The sequence below is a fragment of the Trachemys scripta genome, chromosome 2 (assembly GCF_013100865.1).
Source record: "Trachemys scripta elegans isolate TJP31775 chromosome 2, CAS_Tse_1.0, whole genome shotgun sequence".
NCBI classification, from domain to species: Eukaryota; Metazoa; Chordata; order Testudines; family Emydidae; genus Trachemys; species Trachemys scripta.
The window spans coordinates 207,530,296-207,552,408 of record NC_048299.1 but is presented as its reverse complement, the minus strand read 5'-3'; the positions used below and the strand labels follow the sequence as shown (position 1 = coordinate 207,552,408).

Genomic DNA, 22,113 nt, shown 5'->3' with positions numbered 1-22,113 from the left:
AACAAAAGTGAACATGTATTACAAAATAGGAAAATTCAAGTACCCCACAACTTCTATCATTAACATGGCACCCAAGTTTAAAGAGGAAAGATGGTTTTGTGGTTAAGGCACTGGGCTGAGATCCAGCAAATGTGGGCTCAGTTTCTGACTCAGATCTTAGACAAATCACACTCTCCCTTTATCCCAGGTCCCCATTTGGGAAATGAGAATATTTCTCTTTTTCCTTCGTGTGTATCTTGTCCATTTGGACTGTGAGCTCTCTGGGTCAGAGACGGTCTCATACTATAGTATATCCATACACTAGAGCTGGAGGTATGATTTCCAGCCCAGGTAGACAGACCTGTGCTATCTCCGATTGAGCTAGTGTGCTAAAAGCAGCAGTGTGGCCATGGCACAGTGAGGTGGCTGTGACAGGCTGGCTGCCCCAAGTACCTATCAAGATTTTCAGTTGGGATTGTGCTCAGGGCTATGCTGCTATTTTTTAGCAAGCTAAGTGGATCAGAGCTAGAGGGAGTATATGTATGACTTGGAAATTACATCTCCAATTCCAGTGTAGACGTACCCTATGTGGGCCACGCTGAGATTGCTCAATTAGGGCCAACTGCAAAGAATGGGGCAGATAATTCTTTGCAGTTGGTACTAATTCAGCAATCACTGGTGGATAACTTATCCAATCCTTTAGGACTGGTGGAACTTTTTATATGAACAACAAGATTTTCAGTAATCCTCATCATATTGGACTTGGCTGTCTGGGTGGGAGCACAGGACTGGATAGCTTTAAGGGAACTGTGTTTTTAGCTTCTGGGTAAGCAGTAAGGTATTGTAGAAGCTGTTTTGTTGCTGGCTTGGTGAATCTAAGGCTTGGTCTACACTAACCCCCCAAATCGAACTAAGGTACGCAACTTCAGCTACGTTATTCACGTAGCTGAAGTTCGAAGTACCTTAGTTCGATCTTACCTCGGTCCACACGCGGCAGGCAGGCTCCCCCGTCGACTTCGCGGTACTCCTCTCGTCTAGCTGGAGTACCGCAGTCGACGGCGAGCACTTCCGGGTTCGACTTATTGCGTCCAGACAAGACGCGATAAGTCGAACCCAGAAGTTCGATTGCCAGCCGCCGAACTAGCGGCTGGGTATAGACGTACCCTTAGTATTAGAATAACCACCAGTTTGGGGAATTGTCTCCCCGTTATTTGTAGTTTGCCCAGTGTGGCCCCCCTGGGACCCTAGTCATACCCAAGTCTTGGTTGAATCCACCAGGGCACACTACAGTAATGTAAATAATCATAAAGTTTCCTTGTCCCAAATAACTTTAAATTAATATGAGTTTCTAATACTTCATTTCTAGACTAAGCAGCAATCTCCTTAAATGAAACAATCTTAATTGAGTCCACTTCATACTTTAATCCCTTATTCAAAATTACTCAGGTTGTTAATTTTCCTGAAGATGATTAACTGAGTCTCCTAGCATGGAAGTCTTGGGCTGTAAGAATCCATAGTTATCCATAGGCACTGCAACCTGCCTGTTACCGGTAAAGATAGTTTTCAGTGAGATTTCCTTAAACTCTTCACCAGGCCATAGCCCGTCCCACCAATACACCAGAATGCAACTGGAGGGCTGCATTTTCAAAAGGTGGCTTATAGTTCCCCCTGCTACAATTCCCTCTAGTGATTCAGAGTGATAATGTCTGCTCTTAGCTACTTATGCACACATAATCCCTCCAGACAGCCCTGTTTAAATGTAGGAGGAGGGAGGTACAACATTCATTGGGACTCCAAGAACCAGACTTTCGCATATGGGTTGGGGGAGAACATTTCTAGGGCAGTAGATAGGATAGGCTAAGACTGAATAGGCTTCTAAAGTCTACTGGTAAGGATGTATTGTTGCTGATTCATATCAGCACTAACAACACTGTATCACAAGATATCTCATAGATGATAGATTACGTTAGGCAATGCGGAAGCATGCTGAAAAAATAAGATCCAAGCAATCTTCTCCGAGATCCTTCCTGTTCCATGAGCAAAGGAAGATGGAAGGCAGAAGATCCTGGAAATGAATCAGTAGGTAGGTAAGTGGTGTAGGGTGGAGGTCTTTTGTGGAACATTGATTCACTTTCTGTAATGAGAGGCCAGAGGGAGCTGCATAGTTTGGCTCTCCTCCACTGCAGTAGAAAGGGGTCCAATTTTCTTGGTGACAGGTTGGCTAGAGTATTCAGGAGGAAGTTAAACTAATAGCAAGAGGTGGGATTAAAGAGAGGAAATATACGAGAATTTAGCACAATAGTCAAGCTGTTAACAACAAGAGAAAATGAAGAGAAGAAATTCTTGAATTGCCTATACGCTAAATCATATCACATCACAGATGGCCTATAGTACAATAGTGAACCATGAACCATCCTAAATTAACATGGTTTTCCCAATACAATTCTAATTCATACAAAAATGTTAACTTCCCACAAAATCAAACACTCAAAGTTACAAAATGCCACGATTAAGATCCCTTATTAAACTTTAATTCAGTCCCCTTGTTTTCTGTGATAAAAAAAACTCTGATAAAAAACGATGAAAATCTGTTTCCACAATTAAAATTAAATGCTGAACTTTATAGTTTCCCTAGCCACAATATATCAGTTGAACACAATGTTTTATTGATATATTTAAAAATTTTAAGTATAAAGCCTACCAGTGCTATCAATCATTATAGTAAAATAAAGTGAATAGAATGATCCAGTCACAGTGCATTGTTTCTTTACTGTTGTTGATAGCCCTGCTGTTTCAGCCTCGTTTTCATTTCTTTTCATTCAGTTTATGTTTAGCACCTTTTAGGTGTTCTACAATTGTCTGCCTTTGAATATAATCTACAGCCTTGCTCTAATACAGTACAGAAGAGCACATTACAATCAACATGAAATTTGTCCTTGCCAAACTCAATGACACCGTTTTAGGGGTGATTTTTAACATTTTCGCAGTCTTTTCATAACTAAATTACTCACATTTGGAGGCTGAAGTGAAATTTGAGATGCATTAAAATACAAACCTCTATATGCTAGAAGCAGTTTATTGGAGTGTTTAGCTATGTAAATTTAAAGCACTTTTTTTTTTTTTAATAGAGGGGTAGGTGCATGCTTTAAATAAGCAACACTGGTACTTTCAGTAAAAATTAGTTATATATAGGTTTTTATTTTTTCACAATCTGTAAAAACTAAGGATTCTCTGTAAAAATGCAAAAATTTCATTTGTCCCATTACAATGAATTTCTTGGATCCCTACTTTGATATACCATAGCTACACAATCATATACTGTTTTCCTACAGTACTCCGGGCTCATTTAGTGAACAGGACGTACAAAGCACACTGAATGTGTAGCAGTTCAATATTTCTTTTTATCCTCATTCAGTGTGTGGCCCCAGGCCTTATTTCCTGTACATTATTGAAACCTTGCTCTGAATACAGAATTTTTTTTCCCCCCTAGGATTTTCTATGGTGCTTATCATTAGAATGTTTAAGTTCTTTACAAACATTAATGGATTTATCTTCACAACACCTCAGTGAGGTGAGGCAGTATTATCCCATTGTACAGATGTGGAATAGAGGCAGAGCGATTAAAGCCAAAATAGTCAAACAAGTATCCATTACATTTGGGTGCTTACCACGTGACTTAGGGTCTAATTTCAGAGTGTTACTTTTAAGTAAAAGCATTCCAGATGTTCAAAACACAAGTTCAAATAATTTCAGTTGCAGTTGTGAACACATAGCACTTTTGCAAATCAATCCCCAGATGTCTTAAATTGGGTAATTAAAAAAAAATGAGTAAAAGTTAATGGTCACATGTGAAAAGTTTGGTTTCCATCACTTGCCTAGAATCACACAGGAACTCTGTGGGAGAGAAAGGGATAGAACTTGGTTCTCTGGTGGCATTCAACTTCCTTAAACACGAGATCATCTTTTCTCTTCCTAAAATTCCCTGCCTCATTCACTACTTACCTTCCAAGTTTTGCAATAAATCAAACAGGATCCTAAAGACAACAGCCTTATTTACTACATAGTTCTGCTTCCTTCCCTGAATGCTATCCATTCTCTGCACTGATTAAGACAGAGATCCCAAAGAGGGTAGTGGGCGAAGCATATGATCATGTAATTAAAGACCATCATCGTTATATGCATTAAGGGACCAAATTAAGGTTGAACAGGCAGTCTTAATTCTGGAACTTCCTAACTTTTGAGTGCTTGACTTTGAAATCTTATTTAAAAAGAAAACCAAAATAGGAAATTATACAAAAAACTAAAAAATAGAAATTCCGTTTTGTGGGATTGATTTCCACCCCCCCCGCAGGAATAGAACCTTCTGATCCAAAGCACTTTTGAGCTCACAAAGTAACTTGTGATAGTAGAAGGTTGTTTGTGTGTACCAACCACTAGAGGAGGAGGAGACACCCTTTGCCACTGAGTTCCATAGGCATTTGCTCAAGAATTGTGGGCTCAGTTTCAGGTTCTGGAGCGAAGTGTGTTCTACATTCTTCTGCCCTGTCTCTTCACACCTCTCCCCCCACTCTTGTACTTGTTCTCCATCTGCTCCTATTATTCCTAGCTTCCTCCATCTCTGCCCCCCACCCTCCCAGCTCCTTCAGCCCTCTGAGCATCAGCGTTGAGAGCACAGGACAGTCTTTCTGCTCTCAGCTCTGGCACCACTACACCCTCTAGAAGCCAGGTGGAATGGCTGCAGGAAAGTTCTGCTTGGCCCCTGCAGCCCTGGTTTGGAGTATGGCTAATGTTGATGGAATCTTCAGAGTTTTGCTGTCATACTAACAAACCTCTAGTAAGCATATGCACATAGCAATGGGCAGAGGCTTAAAAATCCACCCATATTTGGCAGAATTATATGGGGACAGCAAAAGGCTTCTATCTAATTCCCATGGGGACTCATCCTTCTCTCTGCCTGGCCAAATTTCAAGTCCATATTCCAAAATATGGAAGCCTTACAGATTAGTTTGGAAGTCTTGTGTATATGTAAATAAAGTGCCAGTAAATGGCACTCAAGAATATAGAACACAGTTTGTGGAATTTTTACAACCCATAAAGCTTGAAGCCATCCGCAGTGCAAAATTTTTGAATAGCTCCATACATGCAGCTCTTAATGGCGATAATATTTTTTAAATGTTCAAAGTTTTTACCTCACACCCTTTGCAGAAATGGGGGAACTATTTTTTACAGAGCCTTTCCAAAATAATTCAACATGAAGCAGATGCCCAAGATGGAAAATTTCAGATTGAACAGTCAGAGTTTGGCAAAGTTGTAAGTAACAGAAAAGAGGGTTTTAAAATAATAAGTGTTAAACAACATTAAACTACAAGGCAGAGCTGGCATCTCTGCCTACCATGCATATAAGCTAAAGTCAAGTGTGTTCCTTCCGGTTCCAGTCACCTCTGGGATCACAGTCCCACCATTCAGGGCCTGATCCAGGGTTTTTGCTGCCCCAAGCAGAAGCAGAAAAAAAAAAAAAAAGAAAAAAGAAAAAGCCGCGATCGCGATCAGTTCTACCGCCCCCGCTTCAGTCTTCGGTGGCAATTCAGCGGCTGGTTCTTCACTCCAAGAGAGAGTGAGGGACCTGCCGTGGAATTGCTGCCGAAGAGCCCGACGTGCCACCTCCGTCCTTTGTCCAACCCAAGCACCTGCTTGCTGGGCTGGTGCCTGGAGCTGGCCCTGCCACCATTCATTAATAAGCTGTTCAAGGTCTTGAAATCAAACTAAGTATAAACACATCTCAAATATTTATCACACAGTAGAAAGTCTGCAGTAAGCTCAAAAGAGTAGGATTGTAGGGGGCATTAGTATGTTTTTCATTAAAACCCTTGTCAGTACAGAGTCACTCTTAGATTTGACATTGCACATTGTTCAGACACTGTCTAAATCAAGAGACTCGAGCTTTTTGACAAAAAAAGAGTTTGATTTTATAGATTTGCACCTAGCAAGCTTGACAAAATATGACCTGATTCTGAAAACCCCTACTTGTTACAGTGCAGTAGTTGCATTGACTTCAACATGACTACTTGCATGACTAACAGCTTGAATAAGTAAAGGCTTGCAGGATTTGACCATAAGATGCTAATAGTAATAATTAATAAGAAGAATAAGTAATACTATGGTAGCCCCATGCAGATATTGGAGCCCCATGGTAGTAGAGTCCCTATGCTAAAGGAGTCACAAGCTAACTAGACAAAACAGAGTGGGAGATACAGAGGTAGAGCTATGCAGAGAAAGTCAATTACATTTCAGAGGACTTAGAAATATCTTAATCTTGGTTTCACTCTAGGTAGGACCCTAAAATTTCCAACTGTGATGCAGTCTGCCTGGCGCGGATTCGAACCAGTGAGCTGACAGGTAACCAGCCGGTTTTGAAATTTTCCTGGCAGGCATTGGAACCCTGCCTGGTTTCCTCTGGAACTTTGGTGAAGTTGAAATGTCTCCATAAAATGATTAGATTTTGATAAAAAGTAAACCTGTTTTACAAATTCAGACTAACACGGCTACCCCTCTGATCCCTGTTTTCTTATAATTTTACCAACCAGCTCTAGAGAGAGGCAACGTGACTAGTTCAAGGTGTCACAGCAGGTGAGTGGCAGAGCAGGGAATAGAACCAAGGTTTCCTGGCTCCCAATCCAATGCCCTGCTGTTTGGGGGGAGGCGGGGGAAACGTGACAAACTAACGATATTTTAAAGGTACATAATCTTATTACCGGAGTCTTAAAATTCCACTTACTCTGCAGGGTGAATCTTTCAAGCATCCGGTTCCTGCAATTCACTACATGTCCTGCAGAAAATGAGAACTGTAATAAGCTAGGATTTCTGATTAGTAAAATCATTTTTGCATCAAACTCAAACCAGCTTGTGGCAAGATTCCACTGTAACTGCTTTAAAGTTTAAACAATTTTTTCTAGCGCTAATTAACTCTGTTTTGTGGCATCAATTGCATTTTTTAATATAACTTTGTTTATGCATTTTATTTTTATTTGTAATTTCTAACAGTTTATGTTCACATAATTAGTAACGGCAATACTTCTACCTAAAATTAGCATTTAACAGCAGTAGAAGGGCTGATGTGTATATTATACTTAATTGCATTCTGTAAGCTTAGCTAATTTTGTGGGAAATAATTCCAATTAATTTGATTTTCTCTGTAGTTATTAAATTTACCAAAAATAATAAAAGGTAAAAAACAAACAAACAGGAGAGCTGTGGGAGTTTGCAGATAACAGACTACAAGCTTAGCAAGCTTCTAGGAAACTGTTTGCAGCTGTAAAAAAGTCTGCTCAACTTTGATCTCCACTATAGCTCATATAGATGTAACCCTTCGCTCCTCTGAGTTGGCAGCAACAAGGGCTGGGTTCAGTATCTAGGGGTTCCGTTTCAATAACGCAATGCAACACTGGCTCGAGCCCCCACCCAGTGACCTGGGACAATTACATGCCACACCCCCCACCCCCCCCCGGGCGCCTCTAGGAGGCAATACCTCCCCTCTCACAAGCATGGAGTCCGAGTGTAGCAAAAAGTCTTTTAATAAAGGAGGGAAACAATGCAGCATTATGTTGGGGAAACACCACAAACAGGATTCATAACACAAACCATGAGCATAAGACCCACCTCTAAGTAAGTTTGGCAGTGTCCTTTTCCCCTCAGGGTCTTAAGTCCAATCACCCCAAAGTCCAACAACCCAAAAGTCTCTGTCCCTGGTCAATGCCGCCCCAGAGTTCAAAAGTTTATCTGCAGAGTTTTACCCTCCCCCCCCTGGGGTAAATGGGTGGAAATGGGGGGAGCACACGGGGTGTTAAAGGGCACCTTATGTGGTCCGGGGCCGACTGCCCCGCCTCTCCATGGAGTCCTGCTGCAGCCTTCACCATGAACAGCTCTGCTCCACCAACCACTCCTCCAGCCGTCCCGTGAGCCGCGCCAGCCGTTCCCGCAAACTGCTCCACTCCACTCGCTGTTCCATGGGCCATTCCAACCATCCCACAAACTGCTCTGTACTGCCAGCCGCTCCACTCCACCAGCTGTCCCATGAACCGCTCTAGCTGTCCCATCAAACTGCTCAACTCCGCATTCCACTCCAACCATCCCGCAAAGTGCTCTGCTCTGCCAACCACTTAGCAATATATCTTCAGGCTCCCCCACTAGTTAACATAGCACTCAGTGATCTCAGCTCAGTAGTTTTAGCTCTTAGTGATTTCAGCTTGTAGTAGGGGAGCCCCAGTGCTGGTGCACCATTGGCCCAAAGTGAATTCAGCTCAGCAGTCTCTAGCTAGACTCTTAATGGAATCAAAATTAGCTCTGCTATTCAACAGTGGAGAGAGGAGGCTGTGAAACTGGTGTTCCAGGCCCTCAAAAGGGGCCCATACCATCAGGTTACACATACCTGCCCCCAACCTCTCTCAATTCACTGGGTTTTGGAACCCATTTTCCCTTGTCTAGCGAGTGCTACTTAGCTGATCGTGAGACCCTCTGTCAGAGAACAGTTTCATTGTCCTTGACTCACAAAATCAGGATAACACCAATTTATTCCTCCTGCCCCAATAACAGAGAAACTGGGGATCCCACAGCAGCCAAAGTGACCATTTTGGGCTGCCCTGGGCTCATGCTAGGTGGGGCGGGTGTGCCTATGCAAACAAGATCAGCCCCTGAAGTTCTTTTCCACACTAGCCACAATTCATCACCAGATGTCAGGGTAGAGCTCATCTTGATTCTGCTTACATAGGAAAAAGCTAGAGAGGCTTTATTTAAATTCCTGTGGTACCATGAAGGTAGGAGGAGAAAAAGCTTAAAAAAAAAAATCACTGTTATTCTTCATGTAGTCCCCTTTGGAAATATTGTCAGACAAAATTAAGGCTGAGCTATTTAAATAGTCATTAGTCATCACACTGCAGCACTTCCAAAGCCTCTCCCATTCAAGACCAAACTGGAAAGAGTGAGGTCACTGGAATAGACAAAAATAATAGCACCATGGTAACACAGATAACAAGGCACATCACAAACCTGACTTTGTTCTGAAGATCCTCAGTGATGAAAAGAATACAAAAGAAATGAAAACTTAGGCTATGATAAGTCAGGGAGGAAAGAGAGAACCACAACAATTCCAAACAACATTTCAGGTTGGTCGTCATTTAACCTAATGGGATTAGTCTCTTTAGTGAGAATCTGTTTGGCAAGAAAAAATTATTCTGTTTGAGCTGTGTACAAGCCTGAAAAAACAATCAATTCAANGAAAGAGAGAACCACAACAATTCCAAACAACATTTCAGGTTGGTCGTCATTTAACCTAATGGGATTAGTCTCTTTAGTGAGAATCTGTTTGGCAAGAAAAAATTATTCTGTTTGAGCTGTGTACAAGCCTGAAAAAACAATCAATTCAAAAGGTAAGGAAGTGACACAGAGTAGTTGTAAAACCATCATAGCCAGACACCAGAGGATTGTGCCTCCAGTGGCAGAAGTCCTAATTAGTTTTCCTTTCTCTTTGCTTCTGACTGTTCCAGCTACATCCCCTCAGAGGTCCTACGTTCATCCCTCTCTATCATTTGTCTCGTTAGGCTGCTAAAAACTGGTACTATATAATAGTGTAATTTACAGCAGCCTTCAAGTTGCTCTAATGTATGTCAGGACTAGCACACAGCCACCCCACAATAGAGGACAGCATTCACCCCATTTTTAGCTTCACTTTGTGCTCTCCAGCTGTAGAAGAGGTTCTGGGGTCTAGACTCTAGAACAGGAAATGGCAATCACAACAGCCATTTCAATTCCAAATCAATTTGTTTTAAGCATGTTTGGATCCCATGTTATTCTCTGCTGAGGAACCAAGGCTATGCATCCCTTTTCCCACTAGTTTTCACAACAGGGCCAGCACACTGCAGGGAAGAATCTGCTCCATACATATGCAAGGGTACATCTTCACTTACCGGAGGGTCCGGCGGCAGGCAATCGATGTTCTGGGATCGATTTATCGCATCTGGTTAAGACGCGATAAATCGATCCCGGAAGTGTTCGCCGTCGACGCCGGTATTCCAGCTCGGCGAGAGGAGTAAGCGGCATCGATGGGGGAGCCTGCCTGCCGCATCTGGACCCGCGGTAAGTTTGGACTAAGGTACTTCGAATTCAGCTACGTTATTAACGTAGCTGAATTTGCATACCTTAGTCCGAAGTGGGGGCTTAGTGGGGACCAGGCCTAAGAGGCAGCACCTGATGAGATTACACACAAGGTATAATCTCTGGTTTAACTCAGGGATGTGCAGCTTTGCATTGTCCTGTATGCGGGGTTGGGCTTTAAAGCCTGCAATCCAGTTTAAAGGGATATTCATGTTTAATATAATATCTGATGGATTCTTTTTTTCTCCATAGACACACCTTTTGTTAACAATGGCTTTGATATTTATTCAGAGCTCCCCACAATAAGTTAAATGGAACCACTGACTTGCCCCTCCATTGTTTCATCTCCCGCAGACAAACTCTTGCTCTCAGGAACAGGAAGCCCCCAGTTGCGGTCACTGGTGCACAGGGGATGCAGGACCCCCCCCCTTTTTTTTTTGGCAAAGACTCCCCCTGTAACAGAATCCCATTGGACTGCAGTATGGCCGCTACGGTCAGGGGTCTCCATTCCTGCAGAAGTGACAAGTGCTGGTGGATTCAATGTTATCTTCAGCTACTTATTCTCCACAGTAACCGCCACAATCTCAGACTGGTAACTATTGCCCAGTAGTTAGGGGGGAAGTTGCCATATTTTTGCATGACGGGCTGACTTATTTCAATCTAAGAAAGAGGGGATTGATTCGTAACATTGTATTTTAAAGAAGATACTTAATTTTACACAATGTTTACACATGTGATATTAAAATTGTCTTCCGTAGGGTAAGTTGAAAACAGGAATGAACCATGAAGGATCTCTATATAAAATAATTCAAATATTTGAGCGCACTACAAAACTTTTTTTTTAAATAGAACATATAATAACCTCGCAGGACAAAAATAAAATCAGTTAGATCAGAGCATGTTCTCAAATAGAATGGAGTCATTCTGGCTTTACACTAGTGTAACTTAGGTCAGAATTAGGCTCATCTTTATGCATGTGGAACAGAAAAAGGGAAAGTCTAGCACCAGACAAGTCATTTTCTCAACCCAGTTTAATGAATTATCAGATGATAGGGAAACACGATTGTTAACTTGGGCCAGTAGGCAGCCGTAGCTATCGCTGTTAGAATTCGAAAGCTCTCATCCTTTTTGTGATGCTGTTGCAAAAAAAGCAAACATGATTCTGGGATGTATTAACAGGTGTGTTGTGAGCAAGACATGAGAAGTCATTCTTCCACTCTACTCTGCTCTGGTTAGGCCTCAGTTCTGGGCACCGCATTTCAAGAAAGATGTGGAGAAATTGGAGAGGGTCCAGAGAAGAACAAGAATGATTAAAGGTCTTGAGAACATGACCTATGAAGGAAGGCTGAAAGAATTGGGTTTGTTTAGTTAGGAAAAGAGAAGACTGAGAGGGAACATGATAGCAGTTTTCATGTATCTAAAATGGTTTCATAAGGAGGAGGGAGAAAACTTGTTTACTTTAGCCTCTAAGGATAGAACAAGAAGCAATGGGCTTAAACTGCAGCAAGGGAGGCCTAGGTTGGACATTAGGAAGAAGTTCCTAACTGTCAGGGTGATTAAACACTGGAATAAATTGCCTAGAGAGGTTGTGGAATCTCCATCTCTGGAGATATTTAAGAGTAGGTTAGATAAATATCTATCAGGGATGGTCTAGACAGTATTTGGTCCTGCCATGCAGGCACGGGACTGGACTCTATGACCTCTCGAGGTCCCTTCCAGTCCTAGAATCTATGAATCCTTAGATTAGATAGAAAAAAACCCTCAAAAACCTCTCTCAAATCTGGATTTTTTTTACCAGTCTTATCATAGCTACTTTTTTACTGGTGGTTGTCACACATCCATCCCTTACTATTAAAATTTGTTGATAGAAATCCATTAGCCTACATTTTTATTTGTGCTTTCTTTAAAATGTGAGTCTTACTAGGAGAACTCCCTATCCTTCTTAAGGATTTCACTTTTTGTTAATACTGGAAAAAAAAAAGTTATGCTTGTGTGACAAAGGTTTAAATAAACTTAAAAACAAGGTGGTGAGGTAATACCTTTTATAGGACCATCTTCTGAGCTTGTCTCTTTCACCAAACAGAAGGTGCGCCAATAAAAGAGATTACCTCACCCACCTTGTCTCTAATATTCCGGGACCAAACACAGAAACACTACCACTTTTAGCACACATGTATTCAATGGTATGTCTACACTGCAGTAAAAGACCTGTGACATGGCTGCATCTGGCCCAGATCAGCTAACACAGGCGCACTGAGATCAAGATGCAGGGCTGTAAAATGTATGTAGATGTTGGAAACCAGGCTGGAGCCCAAGCTCTGGGACCACATTAGAGGGAAAGGTGCCAGAGCCTGGGCTCCAGCCCAAGCCCTGTGAACCCAAGTCAGCTGACCTAGGCCAACCACTGCCATGTACAGGTCTTTTATTGCATAGTATATGTACTGTAAGTGACAATCTGTATGTCCAACTAAGCAGTCAGATATACCTATGCATATGTTTGCAATTTCCCCACCTTCCTACCAATGTACAATTCAAGGGTGACCATATTCAGCTGCAAGACACACAACACAACACATTGGAACAGACACTATATTTTTTCTTCTAGTTTTAGTGCTAAAGTAATATCTTCTAGGTCTGTGGTTTTCAAATCTTTTTTGTACTGGGCGTAGAGGTAAAAATCTTGAGGCCATCTTGAATCCTCTAAAGGACAACTAGGCATCCATTTTTGTAAGCCTTTCTTATCCCAGCCTCACTCTGAGTTTGGTGCCTTTTCCTTTTTAGGCAGGAAAAGATTGACAATAACTATCAGCTAATTTGCCTAGCAACCCTATGTCTATATAAGGTGGTGCTCAGATTAGATCAGAACTGCCCGCCTGAGTGGCAGTCTTGTTGCTGTCTGTTTGAGACAGATCAAGTGGCTGAGGGTTAATAGGGTAGGCCATTCACCCCACAAGGGTCATCTTAAGCAGGGAATATACTTACCTACACGCACCTGATCCGTCTCCTATAGTGATCACTTGCTCCACTCACGACGAAGCAGGTAAAGGGAGAGGGAGGGATTTAATTACCTGAATACTTCCATCTTACCTGAGAAGACATTCATCTGGTTCTGCCTGGAGGTCCTGTCTCCATCTGAGGAATCCAGCCATCCTGTCGTGCTGCATCCATCCTGAAGAGAAGACACCATCAAATCAAGCTGCCAGAGATGGTAGGGTCATTGTCATTTTAATACTCATCTATAGATCCCTATTGATGCAGCCTACCTTGTTTTATTAACCTGAGACCGAGACTCCCGGCCATTGCTAATTTTAGCTCCTGTTTCGGTCAACATGGGCATCCCTCTCCCCCAAAATCTCCCATCTCATCCTGATGGGATCCAAGTGGGACCCTCTTCTATTTTAGCAAAATGGAAAGGGCAGGATGGTTCTGACATCCTAAGGCAATGGTGGCAACATGCAGCCCATCAGGTTAATCTGATTGCGGGCCGCGAGACATTTTGCTTACGTTGACCATCTTCAAGCATGGCCCCCCCCACAGCTCCCAGTGGCTGCAGCTTGCCATTCCCAGCCAATGGGAGCTGCAGGAAGTGGCAGGATGCAGGGATGTTCTGGCTGCTGCCTCCCGCAGCTCCCATTGGCTGGGAATGGTGAACCCTGGCCACTGGGAGCTGAGGGGGGCCATGCCTGCAGATGGTCAACATAAGCAAAATGTTGCGCTGCCTGCAATCAGATTACCCTGATGGGCCACCTGCAACCTGCAGGTTACCCACCACTGTCCTAAGGACTGGATTTAGGGGCAAATGACTACCCGGGATGCCGGGCTTGGGATGCCGTTTTTGTTGTTAGTGACAAAAGGGAAAATAGAATGTTTGACGTAAAATGCTTCCTGTATTCCGTACGTGGATTCATTTTCCCCTAACTTGATGTTCTGGACCTTTGTAGAAACTCACAGAACTTTCCAGACTTGGAGAATTACATTTTCCTTGAACTCCTAGAATGTTGTCAACCATGCCTGTGCGGGTATATAAGGGGCAGGATGTCAGTCAGTCAGTCATAAGAACAAAGTGAAGTGAGATCCCAGCTGTGATATTGTGAATCTTGTATTATTGTGCAATTGTGAAAGTGTACTTGTGTTTTAAGACTTGAAGAGTGTAAGTAGTGACTAATAAAAGGACATATTTAATGAGATGTCAGAGGTAGCTATTGAACCCCTAGCTATACAATATAAAAGCAATAGTTACTTCTTTTGCCATGTTTAGCACGTAATGTTGGATACCTTTCTAAGACTGCGGAATATAGACTTTTGATCTTGCTGATACTGTCTGTTTCCGCCACTACCACCCCTGTAAAAAATAAAAGATGCCATCAAAGAAGCCTTCAGGAGATCAGTATAGGCAGCAAAAAGGTCAATTGCAATCTAGTTTGCTGCAAGGGGCTTTAGGCAGTAGTGATCATCCCAGTGCAGAAGAAATTGAGGAGTGAAGCATAAATGATAGAAGTCCTATTAAGGAATTAACAAGTTTACTGGAAGATAAGGAATAGAAATGTGAGGAAAGTGATGGAGAATCATCCAGTTTTCTTGGCAGCATAAGGGAGAGTGATGATAATGAAGAACGTGGCTCATGTGAAAAGGAAAGTAACGGGGAAAAAAATCTGGTTTACAGGAAATTGAAAGAAATGATAAAGAAAAATCAGCCTTGCATGATGACAGAAACATCAGTGAGAAAAACTGCACACTACAAATTGATACATCAGATCCTGTTTTACAGTTGGCAATCCTAAACTCTGCCAATATTGATTGTATAATTTTGAACGGGCTGAGCAAAAATCGAGGATATGATGTTTCCAGGAAACAAACAGAAGTGACATCTCAAAAAGTCACACTGCAAAGAGTGCTCAAGAATGGTGAGAAACTGAATGGACGTTGGCTAATTTACTTGAAATCAACTGACAACGTGTTGCAAAATATTGGACAAGAATGCCAAATCGTTGCTTGCACTTTCTGGGTACAGTTACTGGCATAACTTAGCTGATGCTCTGAAGCCACATGAAAAGTCAGCTGGCCATTGTACAGCCTACTCCAGATGGACAGAGGTCGAGTCCAGGCTCAAGCTGAATAAATGCGTAGATGCAGTAAATCAGCACATACTTATTGTAGAAACCCAGCACTGGAGGAACGTGCTTGAGCTTCTGATCTCAAATCACTCACTTCCTTGCAAAGAATAATTTGGCTTTCTGGGGATCATCAGATAAGTTGTTCACTGAACAGAATAGTAATTTCTCGGTTTGCTAGAGTTCCTTGGAAAATATTACTGTGTCATGTGTGAGCACCTATGTCAAGTAGTTCAAAGAAGCTATGGACCATTACTTCAGCAAAACAATTCAAAATGAATTGGTTGACCTAATGACAAGGGAGGTGCTTAACAATTTTGATATGACTCAGCAAAGTACTAGCCCGTAATAATGGACTTCTCTCCCAACATTAGTCACAGTGAAAAGATGTCGTCATTTACAATAAGTTTTGTTGATGAGGATGACTGTGTCCAAGTAAAGGAACACTTCATTGCTGGTCTGTGGATGACTCTACTAGAAAATGCCTAACCTGACTGTTTATGAAAGTTTTGAATGAGAACAACACACACTTTGAGATTGCTGTGGCCAAGGCTATGACAACAGCGCTAACAGGAAGGGAAGAAATAGTGGAGTCCAGGCAAGGAACCTTGCAATGAATCTAAGAGCTTTTTTCATGCTTTGTCACTGCCATTCCCTCTGCCTGGTTGTGTCAAATGCAGCAGCATCTTCTTTAGTTTCAGTATATCTCCTCGGAGTACTGCAAAGGATATATGTCCTCCTTTCAGAATCATCAGGTGGAAGATCCTCACACAAAATGTTACAAATCTGACTGTGAAGCTGCTAAGCAATACTCACTGGGACAGCTGCATTTACAGCATAAAACTAGTGAGGTACCAAGTGATTGAGATTTACGACACCATGATGGAACTGGTGCAGTCGAGTAAAGCAGGGGCCGGAGTCTGACATGAGGTGCAAAGTCTGGAAAACCAGATCACTGACTCCAAATTTCTGGTCTCAGCTGTGGTTTGGCATGGTATCCTGTTCCAAGTAAATGTTGTAAGCAAGGCATTACAAACTCAGTCAATGGACATTGCACACTACTACTTTGATGAGAAGCTGCCTTGATTTCATTGTGGCCTACAAAGACAACGGATTTGAAGATACCATCACTTTATGAATTTCCTTGAAGACAAACTCAACTCCTCTCATCGGAAGAAGAAACAGTTTGGTTATCCAGGCAGAAATAAGGTGATGGAAAGTGCAAAAGAAAAATTCAAGAGGGAATTTTTTTGCTCGCTCGTTGACGTTGCTTGAGTGTCCATCAAAGAAAGGTTTGGACAAATGAAGCACCATGAAAAGGCCTGGTGCTTACTACGACCTTAGTAAGCTGCCAACAGACAGGAAAACACTCTCAAATAGTTGTATGGACCTTCACCAGATTCTGATAAATGAGGATTATTTGGATGTCAATGATAAAGATCTCTGTCAAATTAGATAACATCCTTCACATTTTGAAACATGGGAAGCTCTGTCCACTCAAAGTTCTCCCCTTCATTTATGATGCATCGCTGAATGACACGTTCTTAATGTGTGGATAGCTTTGAGGATTCTGCTCACGCTGCTGGTCATAGTCACGAGTGATGAGTGCAGCTTTTGGAAGCTCAGGCTCATTAAAACATGTCTTTGATCAATAATGGACAATGAGAGACGGACATCGCTTGCTATTTTATCACTTGAAAATGCCATTAGCCAGTCTTTAGATCTCTCGGATGCTGTGCTTCAGTTTGCGAGGGCAAAGGGGAGAAAAGTGACCTTTTGAATTTAAGGACTAGGGTTAACATTCTGAGTCTGTCACCTACTGCAGTGGTCTCCCAAGTGGGGTGCGCAAGAGGATCCTTGGGGTGCTCAGCAGGAGGAGCATTTTGTTTTATTTTCCTTCGTCTGAGCGACCTTTACCAAAAATAGTACAGCCGGTGCGACACGGGGTGATTGCTAAAACATTTTTTACTGAGTGGGTGTGTGATCAAAAAAGTTTGGAGACCACTGACCTACTGTAAGACTATTTTATTCTGGTCCACCCAATTGTATTTTCCACTGCGTGCATCCGATGAAGTAGGTTTTAGTCCATGAAAGCTTATGCACAAATAAATTTGTTATTCTCTAAGGTGCCACAAGTCCTCCTTGTTTTCATTACACCATATGTTTCCATCTAATTGCTAATATTCCCTTTTGATCTCTGAATCAATAGAATATAGTAACAGACAGGAACCGAAGTTTAGCATCTACAAGCTAATCTGGTTACATTACCTATATCATGTTAGATGTTAACAAAACTCAGACAAATACAACCACTATCTTCTAATTCTCTAACAATACAAGTTTAGAGTAGGAACTTTGTCACAATACTTTTAAAATAGGTCTTTAAAACGTTCAGTTTAATTTAGCCTGCTAGTTGCTAAACCTTTTCTGGCTCAATGTCACACACACACACTTTTTTTACCATGAAAATTCTCTAGGTTTCACCGTCCTCTTTCTGACAGTACAAGATTCTTGTTTGATGTGCTCCTCTGTTGATTATGCTTTATGCCCTTCTGCTCTTAATGATAGCCTGAGAGTTGTAGTCATTAAGTTACCAAGTGTGTTACGGGAGTTCAGTCAAACTAGCGACTTGCAGGTGAACTTTATGACTTCTAGAACTGAATATAAATGTACCTTTGTGTATGAAGATTGGACTAAACAAAACAAAAAAACAAATACAGAATTCAAGTCTCAAACCTCTCTCTTTTTAAAGCTTGGATTGATTCACAGAAGTATAACCACCTCCATCACTTTAAAACCCAACTGGCCTCCTATAAGAACCATTTATATGGTCTTAGTAAATATTGTAATCCATGCCAAACTGACCATTGTTTACAAGTCTCATTGATAAGAAGATGGTGTAAGAAACCTTACAGGACAGATGTGGGATCATCTGCTCCCCCCTCCCCCCCGGAAGTTTTCATCCTAATCCCTTGTAGAGATTGTTTTAAACCATGAAGAATGAGATTTTATATTGCTTCTAGACTTCTTAGTATTAACTATTCAAAGTGTGGATATTCCTGTTATCCATATTCAGTTCCAAATTTTTTAATCTTTATTAAATTCTTGGTTTTAACATCCTGTGACAGTGAATTATGCTGTCTAATTCATGTTGAGTGAGAAAGTATTTCCTGCTGCCAGTTTTGAATCTGACATCTTTCAATTTCATTGAGTGTCCCTTTGTTCTTGTGTAACAAGAAAGAGAACAGAAGCTTCCACTCTCCTTACCTTAGAACATTCATTGTTTTATATAGACCCCTTTTGTTTTTCTTTTCAGAGGTAAACTTAAAACAATCCCAATATTTTCCACAATCTCTCATTTTAAGAATATTAAACACAGGACTTAATATGGACCCTGGAGGCACCTTACCGTTAATCAGCTGCTACAATAAGAAAGTTGACCTTTTATTCCTGGTCTTTGCTTTTCAGTCTCTTAACCAGCTTTTGATCCATGCCAACACTTTTCCTATCACTATCTAGTTTCTATAATAGCTTCAGGGCTGGGAAAGGCCTTTTGGAGTTTTTTTTTAAATCTACTACTTTGCTGACACATTCAAAGAATTCTAGTAGATTATTGAGACGTGATTTTCCTTTTCAGAAACAGAGTTATATCTTAATGATTAAGTGCAACCCCCCTAAACATTCACTTCTGCCATTTAGATGCTCATATACAAAAAGTTAGTGTAAATCAATACATCACATACTTCTACCCATTCGTATCATGTTATCGTGTTGAATTTAGGCTATTGTTCAGACAGGTAAAAGCACAATCCTTTCCCTAAAGTGTTATGGCAGGGTTCACTCACCCTTGGGGCACCCCCTGGCATCAATGTGGGATGTTGCTAGTATCTTTGGCTCCAACACCCTCTGCAGGCCACCTGCCTCTGGCTCCAGGTCTTCTATAGCTCAGCTCTCTGGCCAAGTCACGTAAATTCAGACCCCTTACCAGGGTCTGAAAGAAATTCAAATGAAACAACGTTTCTTCTGCCCTCCTGGAATACCAAAGTCTTCTCTACTTACAAATCCTATCTCAGGGCTTCCCCTGAATGAATCTATGCTGCCTGATGGTGCACTGCCTCCATTATCTGTAGAAATGAACAGGAGTACTTGTGGCACCTCAGGGCTTGTCTATACTTACGCGCTGGTTCGGCGGCAGGCAATCGAACTTCTGGACGCGATAAATCGAAGCCAGAAGTGCTCCCTGTCGACTCCGCGTACTCCTCGCGCCGAGCAGGATTACCGGAGTCGACGGGGGAGCCTGCCTGCCACATCTGGACCGCGGTAAGTTCGAACTAAGGTACGTCGACTTCAGCTACGTTATTCACATAGCTGAAGTTGCGTTCCTTAGTTCAAATTGGGGGGTTAGTGTAGACCAGGCCTTAGAGACTAACATTTATTTGAGCATAAGCTTTTGTGGGCTACAGCCCACTTCATCGGATGCATAGAATGGAACATATAACAAGGAGAGATATATACACACACACACACACACATACAGAGAACATGAAAAGATAGGAGTTGGCCTACCAACTCTAAGAGGCTAATTAATTAAGAGAAAAAACTTTTGTAGTGATAATCAAGATAGCCCATTACAGACAGCTTGACAAGAAGGTGTGAGGGTACTTAACATGGGGAAATAGATTCAATGTGTGTAATAGCTCAGCCATTCCCAGTCTCTATTTAAACTCAAATTGATGGTATCTAGTTTGCATATCAATTCAAGTTCAACAGTTTCTCGTTGGAGTCTGTTTTTGAAGCTTTTCTGCTGCAAAATTGCCACCTTTAAGCCTGTTACTAAGTGACCAGAGAGGTTGAAGTGTTCTGCTACTGGTTTTTGAATGTTAGGGTTCCTGATGTCAGATGTGTGTCCATTTATTCTTTTGTGTAGAGACTGTCCGGTTTGGCCAATGTACATGGCAGAGGGGCATTGCTGGCACATGATGGCATATATTACATTGGTAGATGTGCAGGTGAACAAGCCCCTGATGGTATGGCTGATGTGATTAGGTCCTATGGTGATGTCACTTGAATAGATATGTGGACCAAATTGGCATCGGGCTTTGTTGCAAGGATAGGTTCCTGGGTTAGTGTTTTTGTTCTGTGGTGTGTGGTTGCTGGTGAGTATTTGCTTCAGGTTGGGGGGCTGTCCATAAACTAGGACTGTCTCCCAAGATCTGTGTCTGTGTACCATAACCCTGGGCATCTCCCAGCCAGAGAGACCTGTCTCTTCCACAGTCTCTTCCTCAAATGAGCTCCTTCAGTCTACTTATCATGGTTTAGCTCCATGCCCTCTTGCCAGGACCTAATTAGCTATTCACCTTTCCAAGTTCAAAGCATGACTAGTGGGTTCACTAGCCTAACTGGTTAAGCCCCATTACAGGTGCTTAGCACATTTTGGGGTGTAATAATTGTTATCCTAGGTAGCTCTAGAACACACAAGAATTGAAGACAGTGGAGAATCAAAGTACAGCAAAGATAGCGCCACATGATTCCCTGATGAATATCCTAAAAAAAAGAAAATTGAACCTGTTTAGGATTGATGAAAAAGATGGGACAGAACCCAAGCCTCTCTTGAACATCAGAAAGAAAGTGGTGGTGTCCAGAGGATGACGAGAATTGTGTGTGCAGGGAGAAGGATCTGGTTAGGCTGAGAAGAGGAAGGACTTAACATAAAGAGTAGAAGAGAATGGAAAATAGCAAGCATGGGATTGTTTCATACATAAAGCAAATCTGAACTTTAAGCCTATCCATATGGAGTCTCTGAACCTTGTCTGTTGGCCTACCATCTGTGTTGACTGTTCCCCCTCCACTGTGAAAAGACCTGTCACCAAGCCTGGTATATATCCCAGGATCTACAGTAGTCCAAGGTTAGATGGTGGGAGGTGATGCAACAAATGTGACTCAGCCTCTGTTCCATGTGTGGACTGCAGAGGATCCTGTCAGTTCAGGAGATCTAAAGTTGGGAGATAATTTGGGCCAAAGTAGGTTTTCCCTTAATTTCCTGTTTCCTAGTCCCCACACACAGAGATGAAAGTATGTAATCTGCCACAGGATAGCAGAAATACCACTGTGAATAGTATCAGAATACCTTCTGATAACTATCATTTCCTATTTTTTGTTTGCTGCATCTCCTTGGAGTTACTGTCGTTCATAAAAGGAAAATACATATAAAAACCACACACCTGAACACAGTTTAAAAGAAGAGTATGATTTCCATATTAACTCTAGATTAAAATAGAAGAGAGCAAACAGTAACTTTTAGCGTAAATATTATTAGAAATATGTTACATGTGTTTTCAGAACATAACCCCAAGAGTTCTGCATGCATTTGGAATGACTAAATTCACACAAACAGTAAGGCATTAATTAAAAAAAACAAATTTAAATTGTGTATTATAGTAAAATACATTTTGAACAGTTTATTATCCATTGTCAATACAAAATATTATTCAGAAGTAGAGTTTGGTGGAAAGTTTCCATTGAAATACATTTTAAATGAAAAATGAAGAGACAAAACTTAAGGTGTGGGGATTCCCCTTCCCCATTCCCTGAATGCAGTTATCCAAAAGGAATTTTATCTGAACTTTGTTCCAATATTAAATGTTCTGGCTGCTGTCCAAATGCTAAACTAAGCCACTGAACCCAACACTTCTCATTACATATCAGTTTCCTGTATTATGCCTTTTTATTTTTACTATGGCTAAGAACCTCAGTCATACAAATGGATATTTAATACATGTGAGTTTTATGCTTCAGGTTTAGACAGATCAGTTTTCCTTAGCTTAAATTAATTTCAATGATTAAAAATCCCCCAGTGATCTGGGAAAATGAAGTGACT

General features: G+C 41.6%; 1 long non-coding RNA gene across 1 annotated transcript in view; it reads right to left on the bottom strand.

Annotated features, from left to right (window-relative positions):
• Window positions 1-3,849: 3,849 nt before the first annotated feature.
• LOC117873439 overlaps window positions 3,850-22,113 on the bottom strand; it is a 34,672-nt gene continuing 16,408 nt past the window's right edge. Inside the window, exons 2-4 of the long non-coding RNA XR_004644730.1 lie at window positions 13,213-13,294; window positions 6,755-6,805; window positions 3,850-3,873 (exon numbers count right to left, since the gene is read on the bottom strand). This is a non-coding gene — a long non-coding RNA (uncharacterized LOC117873439). The remainder of the gene's footprint in view (window positions 3,874-6,754; window positions 6,806-13,212; window positions 13,295-22,113) is intronic.